This window comes from Macaca nemestrina, chromosome 4, assembly GCF_043159975.1.
Source record: "Macaca nemestrina isolate mMacNem1 chromosome 4, mMacNem.hap1, whole genome shotgun sequence".
NCBI lineage: Eukaryota > Metazoa > Chordata > Mammalia > Primates > Cercopithecidae > Macaca > Macaca nemestrina.
Genome location: NC_092128.1, coordinates 113,426,135 through 113,448,215, shown reverse-complemented (window position 1 = coordinate 113,448,215; position 22,081 = coordinate 113,426,135). Strand labels below are relative to the sequence as shown.

General features: G+C 41.2%; 1 protein-coding gene across 1 annotated transcript in view; it reads left to right on the top strand.

The window, feature by feature from the left end:
• Positions 1 to 22,081, top strand: part of LOC139362851 (uncharacterized) — a 183,966-nt gene that overhangs the window by 143,790 nt on the left and 18,095 nt on the right. Inside the window, exon 10 of the mRNA XM_071095099.1 lies at positions 19,177 to 19,236. The gene's annotated coding sequence lies outside the window, so the exon portion shown is untranslated. The remainder of the gene's footprint in view (positions 1 to 19,176; positions 19,237 to 22,081) is intronic.

Here is a 22,081-nt window from a genome sequence, read left to right as displayed (position 1 = left end):
GGAGAGGAACCGGTGGTGGTCAGGACCCTAGAACTCCCACAATTATATGCTCTTTGTCTTCCATTACCAGGGTGGGTAGGGAAGGACCATCAAGTAGGCACAGGTCTAGGCGTGTCTGAGATCAGACTTTCATTGGGTGGGTCTTGCTGCAGCTGCTGTGGAGTATGGGGTGAGATACTCAGGTCACTGGAGTTGAATACCTAGGAGGATTATGGCTACCTCTGCTGAGTCATGCAGGTTGCCAGGGAAGTGGAGGAAAGCCGGCAGTCACAGGCCTCCCCCAGCTTCCCCCCGACATCCCTGAGTCTATTTCCAGGTGGAGGGTGACATGGGCTTGAAAACTTGCCCCAGGCTACCTGCTTCCCAGCTGTGAAAGACAAGGGCTTGGTTCTTCCCCTACCTCTGGAGTCTGCATACCACATTTGCACCCTCTCCCGAATTCTGGCCAGGAGGCCTCCCTCATCCTTACATGTTTCATGGTTTGTAGAATCTTGAGCCGTCCACAGGATAGGAACTAAAAACTCTGAGAACTCCAGGACGGTGTTTTGTGGTTGGCCAAGATCAAGCCTGTTTGATGCACCCTAGCAACAGACAGGTCCCTGGAACTGATGCACACACAGCAACAGCACAGTCAGGGATGATGCAGAGAACAGCGGGGACTCTCCAAACCCCTGGTGACCTGATGACTACTGTGCTGTCAGCGATGTGTGTGAGCACCCAGCTCCTGCACCTATCAATATTAAAAGATTTTTCTTTCCAGTCATGAGGCTAAACTCTGCAAGATAAGTTTTGGCACTGGTGGAGAGCTGTGCTCAGAATTTTTTTTTTCCACTGAGGCATTTTATTTATAAATGTGTATTGTATGCTGGCTGGACACAATGGCTTATGCCTGTAATTCCAACACACTAGGAGGCTGAGGCAGGCAGACTGCTGGACTTCAGGAGTTCAAGACCAGCCTGGGCAACATGGGAGACCTCATCTCTACTAAAAATACAAAAATTAGCTGGGAGAGGTAATGCCTGCCTGTAGCCCCAGTTACTCAGGAGGCTGAGGCAGGGGATCGCTTGAGCCTGGGAGGTCAAGGCTGCAGTGAGCTGAGACCATGCTACTGCACTCCAGCCTGGGTAACAGAGTGAGACTCTGTCTTAAAACAACAACAACAACAACAACAACAACAAAAAGTTATATTAGATCCCTAGAAAAAATCCCAGGATTTTCTCTCCTGTGTGTTATCGTCTTGCTTCTTCATGGCCCATGATACCAGCTAAGGTTATCAGTACAAGGAAACCAAACTGGCAGGATGGAAGCAGATTATTAGTCATTTTTCTAGATCTTTGAGTTGCACATCAAATCTGGAACTAATCGCTTCACATTTGTTTAACCTGCCTGTGAGGTTGACAACAATTTTCCCAGCTCTGTGATCCTCAAGGATTTCAAATTCACAATGTAGCCATGCTTCGTCATCACAGTTAGAAACTGGACAACAACCTGAGAGCATGTCCTAGTAAGAACCTGGTGTTTGCCTCTCTTTTTGGCAGCACTGATGCTCTTGAGAACATCAGCCAGGACATTCATGCACACCATAGTGGCGGCACTGAAAGATGGCAGGAAGAGTTGCACTCAGGATTCTAATTCCTACATCTGCAGCTAATATGAGAGTATGAGATAAGTAAGTTGCAAGTAAATAATGAAGCCCACCTATCACACAATCATCTGCACCACCTGTAAAAGGATCATTACAGCATGAAAATATGTTTATGTTATAATATAGAAGTGAAACAAACAAGTGATAATATATATAGCTGGATCCCTTGCTAATTTAAAATTTTACTGTGGATGAATATCTGTATAACAGTCTCTATAAACAGATCTACATTTAGAAGTATATACATCAGGTTGGGTGTGGTGACCCACGCCTGTTGTCCCAGCATTTTGGGAGGCCAAGGCGGGTGGATCACCTGAGGTCAGGAGTTCGAGACCAGCCTGGTCAACATGGAGAAACCCCATCTCTAGTAAAAATACAAAAAATCAGCCAGGTGTGGTGGTGCTCACCTGTAGTCCCAGTTACTCAGGAGGCTGAGGCAGGAGAATCACTTGAGCTTGGGAGGCGGAGGTTGCAGTCAGCCAAGATCACGCTGTTGCACTCCAGCCTGGGCAACAGAACGAGACTCCATCTCAAAGGAAAAAAAAAAAAAACAAAACGAGGTACATACACCAAAATATTAACAATGGTTATTTCTGGGTGATAGGATTATGAAGGACTTACCTTTTGCTTATTGTTTTTTTTCTAATTTTCTCAGTGTTAAATACATATTGCTTATTTTATAAAATAGTTCTTTTTCAAGGAAGAAATTCTAGTGATAGCAGAATTAATATGCACTGAAAAATATGGGTATGTAAGTTATTTATGTTAGAAACTTTAAAATCATTTAAAAACATAATCCAAACAAGGTTTGGAGAGAAAAAAACAGTAAAATACATTTTTGAAGCAATCTGGAAAATTTCATCATGGACTGGAGATTAGATTGCATTTGTCAAACTAGGGCCTGCTGCCTGTTTCAGCAAATAAAGTTTTGGTAGACTACAGTCATGCTTGTTTGTTTATGAGTAGTCTAAGGCTGCTTTCTTTTTATAACAGCAGAATTCAGTAATTTTGAGAAAGAACTCAGAGCTCACAAAGCCAAAAGCAGTTATTATTTGGCCTTTTATAGAAAAAAATACTGATACATTAAAGTTATATGAAAAACATTCATAACTTTTGGAGAGTCAAATGGAATAATCTCTACATATTTCACTCTCATATCTAAGATTTGCTTTAATATATTTCAACAAGAAAGACTAAAGTAAAAAGGGATAGATGGAAAGAATCTTGATAATTGTTGAAGCTAAGTGAAGACTATCTTAGGATTCATTTTGTTTTCTTCTCTACATTTGTGTGACTTTTTGTACAAGGAAAGAACATAAAACTGTTTAAGTCAGTTAATTAGTATACATGATAGATTATTTACCAAAGTGGCTGCAATTACTCTTCTCCATATCCTTCAGTTGGGGAATCCTGTGGTGTATCTGTACAGTGAAATATTACTTAGCAATAAAAAGGAAGAACTACTGATCCACTCAACAACGTGGATGAATTTTAAACGCATATTGCTGAGTGAGCCTGATTCAAAAGGCTACATATTTGTATTCATCCATTTTTGCACTGCTAAGAAGCTCTACCTGAGACTGGGTAATTTACAAGAAAAGAGGTTTAATTGGCTCACGTTTCTGCAGCTGTTCAGGTAACGTGGCTGGAGAGGTCTCAGGATACTTTCTAAGGGAAGCAGGCACTCTTACACGGCTGGAGAAGGAGAAAGAGACAGAAGAGGGAGGGGCTACATGCTTTTAAACAACCAGATCTCATGAGAACCCACTCACTGGCATTAGAACAGCAAGTGGGAAATCTGCCCCCATGATCCAATCACCTCCTACCAGGCCCCTCTTCTAACATTGGGGATTACAATTTGACATGAGATTTGGGTGGGAACACCAATCCAAACCATATCAGTATTGCATGGCATTCTGGAAAAGGCAAAACTATACGGATGGAGAAGAGATCAGTGGTTGTCAGGGGTTGAGGGTTGTGGGAGGGGCTTACTACAAAAAGAAAATTTTGAGGGGGTATGGGAACTTCCTAGTATACTGAGTATGGTGATGGCATGATTTTATGCCTAGTCTTGGGTGATTTTAGTTATTATTAGATAATCACCAGTGATCTGAACAACTCTGCATTAGAAAGAATATCCAACTTCTGAGAGGCTGACACTGTAACCCTCACTCTCTAATGAGGTGCTGCCCCAGAGAAGCTCCTAGCTCTTTACTATATTCCTTTTGATCTGGACTCCTCATGCCATGAAAACTGTCCACGCCAGCCTCCTCTTATAGCTCCCTCTCATCAGAATGCCTTACTTCCCTTTGCTTTAGCCTCATAAACCTTTGTCTAAGGAATAGAGAGTGGTGTGTGCAGAACCTCAGGTTGTCACTTAGCTATCTCCTGGCCAGTCCCTGAGGGACTTGAGCCTAGTTCTTAAGGAGAAGGTGATTGAAATAAGCTGAATGAGTCAAGAGAAGATGTCACCTCAGAGGATGATGCCAGAAAACTAAAGCAAAATCTGTTCTGTCTCATAGCCTAATAACAACAACAAAAATTATGTCAACACAAGGTTGGAGTGTAAGAGAGGCTAGTTCCACACTGGAAAAAGTTCTGACAAATGAACAACCAGGAGCATGTACATGGTGACCAACGTGAGGCCACCAGTGACCTTTATGGTCCCAGGAGCTGTGACCCATAGAAGCACAGGTGGGTCTACAGAGCACAGAGTGGGTCACAGGGGCACAGAAGAGTGGCCATATTGACTTCATGGAAGACATGCAATCTGCCCTAAGATCTTGTGACAAAAGAAGAAAGACAGAGCTAGGAGACACTCAAGGAAAGGATTCTGTGACTGTGAAAACTGCCTCTCAATGGTACCCTGCATTAGAGACCTGGGAAATGTGGCTGTTGGATGCTTTCTTTCCTGGACACCATTGTGACACTGAGTGTCACAACGATCCTCTAAGATTGAGACATTCTTGTCCTTGCTATGTGATATAATTTGGCTCTGTGTTTCCACCCAAATCTCATTCGAAATTGTAATCCTTCCTGTGTCAAAGGAGGAGCCTGGTGGGAGGTGATGGGATCATGAGGGTGGTTCCCCCCTACTGTTCTCATGATATGAGGGAATTCTCATGAAATCTTATGGTTTTAAAAGTGGCAGGTTCCCCTGCACACTCTGTCTCTCCTGCCGCCTTGTGAAAATATGCCTTACTTCCCTTTCACCTTCTGCTATGATTGTAAGCTTCCCGAGGCCTCCCCGCCATGCGGAACTGTGAGTCAATTAAACCTCTTTCCTTTATAAATTACCCACTCTCAGGTAGTATCTTTATAACAGTGCAAGAAAGGACTAATACAGAGAATTGGTACTGAGAGTGGGGTACTGCTATAAAGATAACCTGAAAATGTGGAATTGACTTTGGGACTAGATAACAGGTAGAGTTTGGAACAGTTTGGAGGGCTCAGGAGAAGACAGGAAGATGTAGGAAAATTTGGTGCTTTCTAGAGACTTGCTGAACGGTTTTGACCAAAATGCTGATCGTGATGTGGACAATGAAGTCCAGGCTGAAGTGGTCTTAGATGGAAATGAGAAATTTACTGGGAATTGGAGTAAAGGTCACTCTTGGTATGCTTTAGCAAAGAGGCTGGTGGCATTTTGCCCCTGCCCTAGAGATCTGTGGAACTTTGAACTTGAGAGAGATGATTTAGTGTATCTGGCAGAAGAAATTTCTAAGCAGCAAAGCATTCAAGAAGCTACCTGGCTTATTCTGAAAGCATTCAGTTATATGGGCTCACAAAGAGATGGTTTGAAATTGAAACTTATGTTTAAAAGGGAAGCAGAGCATTCAAGTTTGGAAAATTTGTAGCCTGACCATGTGGTAGGCGCTCTCTTTCTCCTGCTGCCTTGGGAAGACGTGCCTTTCTTCCCCTTCACCTTCCACCGTGATTGTAAGTTTCCTGAGGCTTCCCCAGTTATGTGGTATAGGGAGTAAATTAAACCTCTTTCCTTTATAAATTACCCAGTCTAAGGGAGTATCTTTATAGCAGTATGAGAATGGAATAATGCACAATGTAAGAAGGGGAGGAGAGGCTCCTGACCACCACAGGCAGCCTAAGATGCTAGCTCCTCAGGGAAAAAATCCTTGCCACATTCCCTGAAAGAAGACATAGAGTCCTACCTGCACCTGTTCAGAATCCCTCTCACCTTTGGCTACTAGTGGCCCACAATGCAAAGCTCTCTTATCATCTAATTTTGAGTTTACTATTCTGTGTCTTCTTACATAATTCTTTTTAATTCTGCACTATTCTTTCTCCATCATCTTCTGGAATCCTTTACTTCATTCTAATGAATCTTCCTCTATCCTATCCTCTTAAAAGAACCCTCTCTCCCTGTCCATGTCTGGGCAACATCTCTTTCTCCTAGTCCTGCATTTTGCTTTCTCTTCTTCCACATGCTTAACCCCCCCACCTTTGGTTATCTAACCCTATGTCTGTGCTGCAGATCCCCTGGCCACTTTTCCTCATTCACTGAGAACATCGGCACCTGAACAACAGTCTGCCAGTCAAGTCCTATTATACCACCAGAACAGCCTAGTGCTCATGTCTTGAGGCCTAGAAACACCCTAGGCTCGTAACATTTGTCCTCTGAACTCTTTGTTTTCTTCACCACTGTAAGAATTAAAGAAAGAGGAAAGAAACATGAAAGGTGGCTTGCCAGTCAAGACAGATTTATTTTAGAGAAAATAAACCTGAGAGGAGGCTACTGGCCAAGTTAAGTCAGAGGCACACTCTCTTATAGACTAAGAGTTTTTAATGATTCAGGTTGGGAGAGCTTATCAGAGGCTTGGACTGCTTCTGTGTTTTTTTGTTTTTTGCTTTTTTGTTGTGCTTTTCCCCAACCTCCCTCTGTGCCCACGCTGTCTTATCTGTGTTTTACTGTCTGCTCTTTCTGGCTGCTTGTAGTTAGAAGAGAAGTGATTTCCTTGAAATGCATGAGGCTGGAAAGGGAGCTGGAATTTAAAGTGGTGGTGTTTGTCCGAGATGATGGTGCTCCTGCTCGATCAACCACCACTTCTCATTACCCACCCTTTTGTGGCCACACTTAACATCAGTAATGGCAAACATGTGGCACTACTGCCAAAATGCCTGCATCCTGAGATCCTTGCAAATTGGTTGTGCCATTTTATTTATTTTTTATAGATAGGGTCTTGCTATGTTGCCAAAGTTGGAGTGCAGTGGCTATTCACAGGTATAATAATAGCACCTTGCAGCCTCAAATTCCTGCCTTAAAGCAGTCCTCTCATCTCAGCCTCCTGCATAGGTGGGACTACAAGTGCATGCTACCATGCCCAATGGTCATGTCATATTTTCCCCAACTTGGATAGGGCATTAGAACCATCCCCACACAGTGCAAACTGCGTGAATATTATCCATGTTTCTACATTAGGTCATTACCCAGAACTTCACAATGCCTACAATCTTAAATTCCCATAAAATATTCTCTGTCATTACCACCTGCTCTTCAAATTCATGGAGAACTCTATCACTCCATTTACCTCTTTCAGAGCTACTTGGCATCCTGGTAGCCTTACCTTTCTTCTGCTACTATCCCAACATCCTAAACTCAGGATCAAACCAACAATTCCTTTTCTCTGTTCCTTTCTTGTTTTGCCTGGCACAGCTGGGAGAGATTTATACAATCATACTAAAACAAAAGCATGATCGCCAACATCAAATGGCCCTTCAGTACCATTCGGAAATCTTTCTATCTGCCATATTTTCTGCCTGCCCCACACATTTTAAAACATCCTTTTGGGAAATTTGAAAATGTGCATTCCCCTCTTTTCTGGCCTTCTGTACAACTAAACCACAGGCTTATGATCTATGTATTCCCAGGTAACTCACCCTTGCGAGATCTTGACTTGGAAGTCAGCAATGTAAAGAAACAGGCATCAGTTTGTGAGGCATCAGTTTGACTGGTGAGGGCAGCAGGAGAAGCCTCCAGCTGCTGGAATAGGCAGTGGCTACAACGTGGACAGAAGTCCTTTCCACCAAGGGCCAAGACAGACACATAGAGGAAGTGAGAGAACATGTCCCATATTGTATTACAGTAAGTTATTTGACTTCCTGCAATTTATTTTTACAACTCCTGTCCCTATGTACTTGGCTTATAGTAGGTGCTTAATGTATTTTTAGCATCAAAGACTTGCCCAAGATCACTCAATGGGTAGAGGAACCAGATGTCAAGCTCATGTTTTCTGACTTTAAAGCCACTAATCTTTCCCAGATGTAATTAGCAGAGCTATTTCCTCTGTCTGACTCCCATTGGGCCTGGGATAAATAGTGATGGTTGCTTGCAATAAATTACTCAGTCTCTGGCTTTCCTGCTTTTGGCTCAGCAGCAGACATAGTGGGACCATTTGCAGAGGTCACAGGGAATTCTATATTTGCTAAAAGGGATGATTCACTGCGCCCTCTAAGAGGAGCAGCTGAACTTATGTTCCTCTAAGAGACTCGACCTTGAGGAAACTGTGAGCAGGCACTGCGGGAAGCCTGGCTGTTGAAAAATGATGAGGGGCTTGGAGGACTTCCAAATGCCAGAGAACGTTGCAAGGGAAATGTTCAGGGTTAAAGTAAAACAGTTATCTCCCATTCCTAAAACAGAGAATAACAACAGCTTGAAATGAATGCAACTCTTCAGTCATTTCAAAAGTCTTTTTATAGCACTGTTCCTCAAGACTTTCCACAAATGTACTATGAAACTGTTGGCAGAGACAATGCTCTGTGTTGACCTATTCCTTTCTTTTTTATCCTAGTACAGCAAAACTGCATTTCCCAAGCTCCTCTTCTCTCAATGGGTCACATGACTTGTTCTAGCCAGTAGAATGAGGATGGAAGTAAAGTGACCAGTTTCAGCTGGCCCCTAAAGTCTCCTGTGAGATACTCCAATCTTACTCTCCTCTCTCTGCATGGCTGGAAGTGAATACTCTGATATCTAAAACCACATGATGAAGGAGCCAGGATGCCAGGATGCTTGAACCCAGGAGGCAGAGGTTGCAGTGAGCTGAGATCACTCCACTGCACTCCAGCCTGGGCAACATAAATAAATAAATGTTTGAATAAATAAACAAATGAAAATAAGAGATAAATCTCACATGTAGAAGAATCCAAATAGTTGATGTAGGTAATTTCCCTTCAAGGACATGGAGTCTACTTCTTTACCCCTTGAGTGAGTGTGTGCTTAGTGACTTGCTTTCAAAGAGCAAAGTGTGAAAAGATGGTGCGGGGGGAAGTAAGTTTACTGTAAAGAAGTCTGGAAAAAACTACCTTGGCCAAGTGATTGAGGCTAATATTATTAATAATAACTCATACTGAAAAATGTGTACTCTTATAGTAAGAGTACTATATGAGGGAAAGGCACTTCACCTCTGAGGTTTCCCTCCCAAAGACGTGTAATGCTGGTGTGATAATAAGAAAAGACATTAAACAAACCCAGCTTGAGGGGTATCTCTTCCTCAAAGATCATCAGAAACCAGGAAAGCCTGAGAAACCATTTTAGCTAAGAGGAGCCTGTATTAGAATTCTCCAGAGAAACTTGTGATTACGAAGGCTGGCAAGGCCGAAGTCTGCAGAACCCATAGCCCAGTTCAAGTCTGAAGGCTAGGAGGTTGCCTGGAAAATCAGGAAGGGACAACGTCCAGTTTGAAGGCCGTCAGGCAGGAGAAATTCTCTTACTTGGCGGAGGGTTAGTCTTTTGGTCCATTCAGGTCTTTAATTGATTGGATGATGCTTACCTATATTATGTAGACCATCTGCTTTACTCAGTTTTCCAATTTAAATGTTTATCTCATTCAAAAACACCCTCATAGAAACATTCAGAATAATGTTAAACCAAATATCTGGGCACTCCATGGCCCAGTCAAGCTGACACAAAGTTAACCATTACAGAGCCTAAGGAGACATAATAACTAAACATAATGTGATATCCTAAATCAGATCTTGGAACAGCAAAAGGACATTGAAACCAGGTATGGTGGCACATGCTTGTAGTCCTAGCTACTCAGGAGGCTGAGGTGGGATAACTACCCGAGGCCAGGAGTTCAGAGTTGTAGTGCGTTATGATGGTGCCTGTTAATAGCCACTACACTCTAGCCTGGGAAACATAGAGAGACCTCATCTCTCAGAAACAACAGCAACAGAATGTTACACAAAACTAAAGAAATCCAAACAAAGTATAAATTTTTATCAATAATAATGTACCAATATTGGTTCAAAGGTAAAAAATGCACTGTACTAATGTAAGTTGTTAATAGTAGAAGAAACTGGATGAGGGGTCTGTGGGAACTCTCTGTACTCTCTTTTCAACTTCTCTGCAATCTGAAACCATTATAAAATTTTAAAAGTGTACTTGTTTTAAAAAGTGATATAGTTTTGTATACAGGAAACACCACATCAGTTGATGAGTGGCATCAAGAATGGCTTATGGAAGAGGTGGCTTTTGAAATACTCATTTTAAATGCAGGTGGGTATCATATTATAAAAGCCTTTGGCTGGGTGCGGTGGCTCACTCCTGTAATCCCAGTACTTTGGGAGGCTGAGGCGGGTGGATCACCTGAGGTCAGGAGTTCAAGACCAGCCTGGCCAACATGGCGAAACCCTATCTCTATTAAAAATACCAAAATTAGCCGGATGTGGTGGTATGTGCCTGTAATCCCAGCTACTTGGGAGACTGAGGCAGGAGAATTGCTTGATCCCGGGAGGCGAAGGGTGCAGTGAGCTGAGGTTGAACCACTGCACTCCAGCCTGGGCAACAGAGTGAGACTCTGTCTCAAAATAAATAAATAAAGACTTTCTATGCCAGATTGTCGAGTATTTATGACTGATGGTCTTAGTCAGAACTCTAGATATTAAACATTAGATCAGTAAAAGAGTGAGGAAAGGGAACCTAAATTGAGAAATGATTTCTAGGTAAAGGCAGATCCAGTGCAGAGCCAACTGTGGGAATGGAAAGAAGGCAGTGGCATTGGACACTATATTTTCATACTGCTATGAAGAAATACCCGAGACTGGGTAATTTATGAAGAAAAAGAGGTTTGATGGACTCACAGTTCCACATGGCTGGAGAGGCCTCACAATGATGGCGGAAGGCGAAGGAGGAGCAAAGGCATGTCTTACCTGGTGGCAAGCAAGAAAACATGTGCAAGGGAACCACCTTTTATAAAACCATCAGATTTCGTGAGCCTTATTCGCTATCATGAGAGCAGCATGGGAAAGACCTGCCTCCATGATTCAATTACCTCCTGCCCGTCCCTCCCACAACACATGGGGATTATGGGAGCTACAATTCAAGGTGAGATTTGGGTGGGGACAGAGCCAAACCATATCAGACACCAAGGAGTGGCTTGACAGGATTTAGGAACTTATTGGACAGGACATGTTAGAGAAGAATTCAGAGGATTTTAAATGATTTTATGGGACTTTAACTTGCATAACTTGAAAGATGGTGATGATCTAAAGGAAGATGTGAATGTTAATTTTACAAATTGAGTCATTCTTGTCATACCCAAGCAAATCAGAGTCAAGGGACCAGGGAAAAAAGCACTCACGGCACATGACACGGCTCCAGTAATTAAATTTTCCACAAGCCCAGCGGCTGAAACCACGTGCTGTGTCTCTGACTGGCGTTACCACCACCATCTCTTGCCAATCAGAGCTGGCTAGCTCCCTAAAGCTTCTCTAGTGCCTACGAGCTTTCTTTTAAAAACAATGCCTGACATTTCTGTTTCTAATGGAACTCCCAGCCTTCTCTTTGTTCTTTGAACATACCTAAGATCACATTGTCTGTGTGTTTGCCCTGAATCTCAATTCTTGCTTCTCAAATAAAATGTTTTAACTGTTGAGATTCATTTCTATATTTTATTTGACTTCAACGAGGGTAAAACAGGAGCAAGGGCAGATTTAGGAAAGAATGAAATGTTGGATTCGCACTATTCTCAACTCTCCAGACAAGAATGTCTGGAAGGACTTGGGAAACACTTACAGGGTACTTGGGAGGACGTGTCTGTTTAGAGATACAGGTCCCTGGGTTCTCATCAGAGTTGGGAAGTAGCTGCAGCCCTGAATGTAAAAAAGACCTCCCAAAGGAGGAGGAAGGAAGAGCGTTAAGGCCAGCATGCCAGAGGACACCAACGTTTTGGGGGAAGTACAGGGAAACAGAGTGTTTAAAGAGGTCAGAGTAGAACCAGAAAATAGTGTGCAACCAAAGCTTGAGATTACCCTTCTTCCCTCTACTTGAAGAAACAAAGTAAAAGAAAAAAAGAAAAAACAACAAAATCCTGTAAGATGTACTGTAGATAGATGATTCTAAACCAAAAATTCAGGAAAGGAGAAGGTGCAACCTATTCAGAAGTCCTTTAATATTGAGAAAAAGACCATTGTAGGTATGGTTAACAAATTGAAGACAAAGACAAAAATGGTTCAGGGTGTGTGTGTTGGGGGGTGGTTGTTGATATAATGGAGGGAATATTACAATAATAACCTAGAACTATAAATTCCAAATAAAATGAGCAAAGGTTGAATCACAGAATTAAAAACATATTTATATTTAAAGAATACTTTGTGATAAAACAATAAAAGTTATTGTTTCAAAGGTATCACAATACTGTTTTATCCTGATATACATTTGTTATTACTGGATACATTTGAAAGCAAATGGTTTCAAACTAATGATTTAAAGCATGATTTCTAATATCTATGTTACTTCAAAAAAGAAAATAAATGAAACATAGCCTATGTAAGATGAACATATAGTATACAACAACAAAAAAAGTAAACAACAAAGAAGAATAAAAAGCAGGACACCTTAAAGGTATCAGAAATATAGAAAAATATACCAATTTCACTATGAGTGTAAGCAATTTAAATCAAAACTATTAAAATGCAAAAATATTAGATTAGGCTAAAAATACAAGAAAAATTTAGAAATAGACAAAGATACATTCACGAAAATGCAAAATGAAGGCTGGGGGTGGTGGCTCACGCCTGCCTGTAATCCCAACACTTTGAGAGGCCAAGGCAGGAGGATCACCTGAGGTTGGGAGTTTGAGATCAGCCTGACCAACAGGGGGAAACCCTGTCTCTACTAAAAATACAAAATTAGCCTGGCATGGTGGTGCATGCCTGTAATCCCAGCTACCTGGGAGGTTGACGCAGGAGAATCGCTTGAACCAGGGAGGCAGAGGTTGCTGTGAGCCGAGATCACGCCATTGAACTCTAGCCTGGACAACAAGAGTGAAACTCCGTCTCAAAAAAAAAAAAAAAAAAAAAAAGCAAAATGATTTATGCCTAACGCCCATCATTTGGACACTGGTTGGATAAACATTCACACAGTGGAGTGTCACCCTCTCTTCTGCCTTTAACAGGAATAACGATGATCTCTATGCCTTGCTATGGAGATGTTCCCAGAGCAGATCCCTGCAGTCGCCATTTGGATTATTCTCTCCCTCCAGACAATGGCAAGAGTTTGCTTCTCTGCTATAGGATAGAGAAATAACGAAGTGTTTTCACTACTCTCTACTCTCAGTCACTCAACGCAACACTTCTGCCACCAATTGTACACGGGTTTTCCTCACACGAAGCAATTCTTTCCCCACGTGAAGCAATTTCATGTCCTCTGTCTCCTCCAGGCACCTCCATGTGTTCAGCTGTGTGGAAGCTCCCCAAACCCAGTCGTTTTGGGTTTTTATGGAGGCTTCATTACATAGGCATGATTGATTACATTAATGCCCATAGGTGTCAACTCCACCTTCAGCCCTTCTCCCCTCCCAGGAGGCTACAGGATGGGACTGAAAGTCCCAACTCTCTAGTCAGGCCTAGGTCTCTCCTATGACCAGTCCCTGTACCGAAGCTATTTAGGGGCTGCTAGACACTAGTCATCATTAGCATATAAAAGGCATTCTTATCACTCCAGGAGCTAACTCTTATCACTTTTAGGAGCTGTATGCCAGGAAATGGGGACAAAAACCAAATATATAATTCACAATATCACATCCACCCACTTGAACTTTGTCTTGCCAATAAAATATAAGTGATGTGCACCACTTCTCTGTGAAGTTGCTAAAAGGAAGCATGATTCACCTTTCTCTCTTTTCCCTTTGCCAAGGCTACACAATGTTCTAGATGGTGGCTGCTCCTTTAGCATGGATCCAAGTCAGGATGACAGGGACACAAAACAGAGCTCCTGGCTGACTGGCAAAGGGCATGTAACATGAGCCAGACATAGATCTTTGTTGTATAAAGTCGCTGAGACCTTGTGTTAGTTTGTTGCCATAGCTTAATAGAGTATCCTGACAGATACATAAATAGACACCCAGAAATAGAAAGAGTTTGGGATATAGAAAATGATTCCCCCAAATATGGCACTTGGGCATATTGCATGCTCTTGAAAATTGAGACCCAGTGCAGTGGCTGACACCTATAGTCCTGGCACTTTGGGAGGCCGAGGTGGGAGGACTGCTGGAGCCCAGGAGTTTGAGACCAGCCTGGGCGACATAGTGAGACTCCCCATCTCAATAAAAAGGAAAAAGAAACAAAATTGAAAGGATTCAGAAATAAGCCTCAGAATCAAGGTCCCTCTAACCTTGTCTTTTCTCCTCCTTCCTCTACCCAGCAAAGAGAGGGACTGTCTCTGAAATTTCCTTGTCTAACCAAGAAAGCTTCTTGCCAAAAGAAATACAATTGGCCGGGCGCGGTGGCTCAAGCCTGTAATCCCAGCACTTTGGGAGGCCGAGGCAGGCGGATCACAAGGTCAGGAGATCGAGACCACAGTGAAACCCCGTCTCTACTAAAAATACAAAAAATTAGCCGGGCGCGGTGGCGGGCGCCTGTAGTCCCAGCTACTCAGGAGGCTGAGGCAGGAGAATGGCGGGAACCCGGGAGGCGGAGCTTGCAGTGAGCCGAGATCGCGCCACTGCACTTCAGCCTGGGCAACAGCGTGAGACTCCGTCTCAAAAAAAAAAAAAAAAAAAAAAAAAAAAAAAAAAAAAAGAAATGCAATTGCCTGTTCCCTCCCTGTTACCTCATTATCTACAGCAGAAAAGAAGATTGAAGAATGTAACCACACCTGGATAAACTTTTCCACAAGATAATACCTGCCTCTCCACCTCACATTCTAAAGATAATCATCATTTACAAGCTCATTTCTGTATCCTTGGTTCATTCATTTTCCCTAATAATCATTTACCACCCCTTAAAAGAACTGGCTACATTCCCTATATCCTTCCTCCCTTATGAAAAAGGTATAGAAGCTTCTGTATCCCATTAGGAGATTGGGGTAATCACTGTTTGATTCCCTCACCCACATGTTAATAAATTTTTATGCTTTTTCTCCTATTAATCTGCCTTTTGTCAGTTGATTTTCAGTGAACTTTTAGAGGATGCAGCGGAAGTTTCCCTTGGCCCCTACAGTTTTGCACTGTGAGCAGGATAACAAAACTGCTCTGTTCTTCTGGAAGCCACAGTCAAGGGAGCCCAGGACTCAAAAAACCAGTAGGATAAGAAATCCTTAACAGCCAGTCTCCAAGCGTCTCTTTGTGCAATCTGATCCAGTAGACAGTAAAAGTCGCTGTCCCTTTTCCTCTCCAAAGTCTTTTTTTTTTTTTTGAGACAGAGCCTTACTCTGTTGCCAAAAGTGCAGTGGTGTGATCTCAGCTCACTGCAACCTCTGCCTCCCAGGTTTAAGCAATTCATGTGCCTCAGCCTCCCAAGTAGCTGAGATTACAGCCATGCACCACCACTACGTAGTGGTGGTGCTAATTCTTGTGGTTTTAGTAGAGATGGGATTTTGCCATGTTGGCCAGGCTGGTCTCAAACACCTGACCTCAGGTGATGCACCCGCCTGAGCTTCCCAAAGAGCTGGTATTATAGGAGTGAGCCACCGTACCTAGCTGAAAGTCTTGATTAATGGAGGAAAAGGATTTGTGAGCCTAGTCTTAGGTGTAGCAACTCTGGTATACTTTTCGGTATGAAAATTCATCTTGTCTTTTTCCTCCCAGAAATAGTCTTTTCTTTTGTCTTTGTCTTTCTGTGTTGTTCTGTCATAAAGAGGTATTTGTTAATATGAAATAATAAAAAGGGTCAGAATCTAGTTTTAAAGAGTTTAGTCAAGAGAAAAGCTGGGAATGGCCATGCTGGGACACACAGATTTCAGAGAAATAGGATCAGTGCTCTGAAGTTAAAAGTCAAGTTTTTGCTTATATAGGAAGAAGACAAAGAAATTTAACAGGATTTTATTTCCTATATACTGGTTTAAGAGTTATAACAAATTAATTAGTTACAGTTTGTTTTCTTTTCTGTATGGCTTGTTTTATTCATAGCTGATTTTCATTTCCTTTCCAGTGTAAAAGAGTGTGTTTAACATTCCATCTTAAGACAATGTGATAGTCATGAAGTCTTTGTGTGAGAAAGGTGAGAGGGAGGTTAATTTATAATGAAGATCAACAGAGAAGAAGGAAGGGGTCTTCCTTGGTGCCCTTCTGTCATTCCTGTCATTTTATTAACACAAAACAATGCAGGTGAGGAAGGAGGCTTAACCTATAACTAGAGAAACAAAGGTTACAGCTGTCTGTTATGTGACGCAGACCCATAATCACATCCCTTTAAGGTTCAAAATAATTTTAGAGTTTCAACACCTTCAATTTGGATTATTTATTTTTACATTTTTCTTCTTTTTGGAGGAAAGTTCTTCAAGAACTTTTTGAAGAAAACATCATAGATGAATTTAATGGTTGGACTCCTTTTATGTTGAGAAATTTTGATCCCACGTCACTAGGAAGGCTCATTCCTAGGATGTCATGTCCCATAGCAAAGGATGATTAAACCAGCTGTAAGCTGATGTAGTATAGGCTGAGTTTAAGTCAACATAAAGAAAGTGATTTTGTGTGTCAGGCTAAATAGCTATGTCTTCAATTTATGCAATTATTTGGGTGACCATTATTTTAGTCTTTTCAGTCACATGTTGACTCCATTTTAAAGAAATGCTGTAACAACAGTGTAGACAAAACCAGAACAAAGCACAATATACAATTACAATTCCTAGAATAAGTAACAGCTTTTGCTGTTAAGTTATCCAAGATCCAACCCATCTACTTAGCTAGTCATTTAGAGAAGATTTGGGATCTGAAAAGTTGGTTATTGGGGTTTGCATATCAGCCACTAATTTACTGATGTTATTAGATTCATCTAGGACAGAGACCCAACATTCAGTTTTTATGATGGTAACTTGGGCTGCAGTGGGTGTGTCTAAAGCTTGTGCAATACAGCCTTTCTTGTAACAGCAACTTCATTGTGTAATAACAAAGTACTGATGTGGCTATCATTTAGAGCCTTTTGTGTATAATTGATCAGGGCCTCTACATGCTAAAACACAGTCTGAAATATCCAGTTGTGGGATGAAGATGGAAGCTAAATGAACATACCAATGGAACACAGAACAAGCCCAGCAGGATTGTAAATGAGGAAAATTTGCAGGTTTTGATAGGGTATGAACTATTTGATCTTGTGCCCAAGCATAACCCAAAGAACATTGTCCTATCCATCCTGGGGGTAGCCATGTCCATATACTAGTGCCACATGGCCAAAACTTTCCATTTGAAGCTAACCAAGAAATACTCAGTTGTTGTGTCTATTCAGTGGCAGGCCAGTGAGTATTTTGTAATATAATGGTGTGGAAATACTGTTCTTTGGGTATCCATCCCATATTTCTGGTGCAATTAGGCCAGGTATCTTAAATGTAATTTCTCTGTTCCCAACATAGACAAAGTAGCTGAGTTGACGGGAGGGAATAAGCCAGATAAACCCATCTTAAATTTGTGTTATATGGTACTGAAGTTGAGTTTTCTTATAACTAAGTATCCTATTTTTAAGGTTTTTTTCCTTTTTCTTCTTCAATCCTTTTCTATTAACTTTTTAGTAATAAAATAATATCCTTTACTCTCCTTCTTTCCACCAGGCACTCCCTTGCATTCCTAGCTTATCTAATTATGTTTGCTTAGAAGTTCCAGAGATTGAATCTTGAGACAATCCAGGTGCCTATGGAATTATCCCCCACCAGGAGATTACTTCAGGGCTGCAGCTAATTTACAACCTGGTCGAACCTGAGATGGCACCAGCTCATTCACAATTTGGGGCAATAACTCAAGATAAGTCATCAGAACAAGTCACCTTGCCACCCCCCACTCGCGCATTTCCTCCATACCAAACTTTCCCTTCTTAAGCTCTAGCATTTTGCCTGAGAATTTTAAAGTGGTTTCATTAAAGCAGGAGCCTGAATTACTTCCCACTGTCAACAATGGAACATAAAGTCACTTCACTTTCTTTCTATCGCACTTTGTCCTTGTTACTTGATTCTGCAAGTGACAAGCGGCCAAATATGCATTCAGTTACAATTTTTGGAGTCCTGTACAGGGAAGCTGTGTGTTCTGGGTGATCCTAGTCTGTCAGTCTGGCTTCATGCTGCCAAATGGGCCAGGGGGCTGCCTGTGAGCACCAGCTGCTTATAGCTCGCAGACACTATGGCCGAAACCCTGTGGAATTTCCCCCAAAACCGACAGGACACTTTTGTCCTGGGGAGCCTCCCTGCTCTGTCCGCCATGGCACTAGCTGGCTTCTGCACTTCGCTGGTACAAAGAAAGTGACCTCTGAGTAAGCTGACAAACTTTGGAAACTGAATGAGGCAGCTGGTGTGCACCCAGCTTAGCTCTGTCTTTTTGGGTGGTATTGCTTGGGCTCTGGTCTGCTTAGACTTAGCTGCTCACAACACAGTTTGGGCATGTACACTATTTGTGTTTGTGATGCCACTGGAGCTTTGCTCTGTTTGGACTCAGCTACTCTTGGAGCCATTTGTGATCAGGACGGAGGAGGTTTCCAGGCACTTTACCCAGCCCCTTGAGTGGGGACTTGTTTGGGAGAGCACCATTTGAAACTGTGACTGTGTGAGTGTGTACCATTTACATTTGGGGCATTATCTTTCTTTATTTCTTTTCTTTTCTGCCTACTTCGAATCTGCTATTATTAAGTTACTAGTACTGAGATTTTGTTTTTCTTATACAGTTCAGCCACTTCTAACTAAAATGTAAATGGTAAAAATTCATTCAAAATTGAAGGAAAAAAAATTCAAATGCCAGAAATATTGGCTGCTTTTCCTAGCTAAAATCTGGTAATAAAAGATTTGAAAGGATTTTATTTTGAGAGCTTTATAGTTGAAAGTCGACTTACTTAAAACTGATATTTAGGACATATATTGTTTTAAAGACCCTGCTCTCTCTCTTTAAACACTTCTTAGTCAGCAGAATTCTGTCCGATTCTCCATATACTCCTGCCTGTTGTTCCTTCCTCTTTTATCTAATCTTTTTTACTTTGTGGGGTGGGGGGACCAGAAATTACTTGGCATTATGAGAAAAGTTTGACTTTGATATGTAATAGCTAGATTTAAAAATATACTTTGTAAAATGACTGATGGCAGTTATAATAAATAATTCTTCTTACAGGGCCATGCAACTTTCATTGGGCATTTAAATAAGCAGAGTTTGCTCTTGGACAACTGGAAGGTATGGAATGGGGGATGGGCTGATTATAGAATGGGCTGATTGGCTTTGTGTTGCTCACCAGCCTCACAGAAATGTCCTTTTGATGGGATACAATATGAAAGCATTGCACTATCTATCCTGTAACATTTCCCTCTTTGGGGGACCCAGGATTTGGTGGAAAAATGAGATCCTTGATTTGGGGAGGTCTGTTGGCCTTCCAGCTGTGCCTACTTGTTAGCCCTACAAAATGCATGTTTCCTGGCCCTGTTCCTTAAAAGTTTCCACCTTAAAGCCAATAATCCAATTAAGAAACTTAGATCTTTTAGAAAATTTCCATTTGTAAGAGTGTCTGCCTTCATCGGCTGTCTTGACTGAACTTTTACCCACACCATTTTTCCTCACTCTAAATCAAATATGAGTTCTATATTTTATTTCACCTAATAAATATTTCTATAAAAATGTAAATTTGAAGCTGTCTGGCTGACAATTGTTTGGGACAGGGAACAGGTAATCAAGAGACTGATCATCTAAAATGAGAAGAAGAAACTTAAAACTGGCAAATGAAAAATCATATCACCTGCCTCTGTCTGTCTCTCTGTGTATTTATATGTATTGTGTGTGTGATATTTCACTACCAAAATATAGAAAAGAGCTCTAATTAATTGGCTCAAAATAAAATAAGCAGCTAAACAAAATATTTTATTAGAAAAATAGGAAAGCTTTAAAATGTCATGTGACTTTAGTAATCTTTGGGAAATAAAGAGAGTGGTAAAGATTATTGGTAAAATAAAATAAAGTTGTCTTCAGAATTTAGACACTTACTCTGAATTAGGCAAGCCAGATACTGTCTTTGCTAGATGTTTTAAGATCACAAACTGCTTCTATGACATTTTAAAAATTGTTGAACTCACCAGTTTTGGAGCCATTAAATTCTAAGTAAAGCCAGGGGACACACGGACTTATGCTCCCTGGCTATGCTGGAAAAAGTCAAACATTATCTGAAGTTCTATCCTGTCTCCTAGATTCTACACCTAGTATATAATTAAAATTGCTTACTTCCTATATCTTTCACTAAGAATGAAAGTTGCTAGGAGTTTACATTATACATATGTAATTGGGACTACTAGAAAAACAGTTTTACATGCAAGTTGTCTAAAGAAAGTAGAATATGTCTTGGTAAAAAGTTATAAAAAGGTATGGAAACATGGTTTTTTATTAAAGATAAAGTAATTTTGCCTAGTGTAGATGTTTAAAGATTGTTTTAAATTTTTTGAAAAAGAATAAAACCAATTTTAAGCAAGTTATGCAAAGTTTATAGAAGATTAATTTTTTTTTTTTTTTTTTTTTTTTTTTTTTTTTTTTTTTTTGAGATGGAGTCTCACTCTGTCACCCAGGCTGGAGTGCAGTGGTACAATCTTGGCTCACTGCAACCTCCGCCTACCAGGTTCAAGTGATTTTCCTGCCTTAGCCTCCCTGGTAGCTGGGATCACAGGCACGCGCCATCACACCCGGCTAATTTTTGTATTTTTAGTAGAGATGGGGTTTCACCATGTTGGCCAGGCTGGTCTTGTACTGCTGACCTCAAATGATCCACACAACTTAGCCTCCCAAAGTGTTAAGAACACAGGTGTGAGCCACAGTGCCCAGCCTGATTAATCTTATAAAATGAATTCTGTGTGTGAACAAGTTGGCTAAAATTAAAGAATATTATTTTGTATATCCATAAATTGAGCATTAAAATAAAAGGACACTAGTGCAGGGCCAGAATCTGTGCCCATGTGTCAAAATTACAGAGGTTTCTTAGAGCATTGATCTGCTCTTTAACAAAAAATTACAAAGAGTAACAAAGGGTTTATAAAAATCTTACCTTATGGTCAAATTAATAGACCGGCTTTCAAGATTTTATAAAAAATTAAGTTTAGGCCAGGGATGGTGGCTCAAGCCTATAATCCCGGCACTTTGGGAGGCCAAGGAGGGTGGATCCCATGAGGCCAGGAGTTCAAGACCAGCCTGGCAAACATGGTGAAACCCTGTCTCTACTAAAAATACAAAAATTAACCAGGTGTGCTGGCATGCACCTGTGATCCCAGCTACTGGGGAGGCTGAGGCATGAGAATCACTTGAACCTGGGAGGTGAATGTTGCAGTGAGCTGAGATCATGCCACTGCACTCCAGCCTGGGTGACAGAGTGAGACTATGTCTCAAAAACAAAAAGAAAAGAAAAAATATAACCTCAATGTTAGTAATGCAACAATACAAAGATGAAATTTGTTTTTCTTTTTTAAACAAAATTTTCATGTAACATTGAGAGATAATGAAAGGGTTTTCTTTGCCTTTTGAGTAAGCTACAGAAAAAAAAAAAGAAAAAAGAAAAAAGAAGACAGAAAGAGAGAAGAGAGAGATTTAGTTGGCCTGGTGATTTCTTTATTTGGTCTTTATATTAGGCTTTTCTTGCTATAAAGAAATACCTGAGACTGGATAATTTATAAAGAAAAGAGGTTTAATTGGCTCGTGGTTCTGCAAGCTTTATAAAAAGTATGGTGCTGGCATCTGCTGGGCTTCTAGGGAGGCCTCAGAAAGCTGACAATCATGGCAGAAGGCAAAGAGGGAGGAGGCATCTCACAGATCAAGAGCAAGAGAGAGTGTGGGTGCCACACACTTTTCAACAGCCAGATCTCATGAGAACTCACTCACTGTTGTGAGAAAAGCATCAAGGGGATGGTGCTAAACTATTCATGAGAAATCCACCTCCATAATCTAATCACCCCCCACCAGGCCCCACCTCCAATGCTGGGAATTACAATTCAACATGAGATTTGGGTGGGGACAAATATACAAACTATGTAAGTTTGTTGTTTAGAAAACT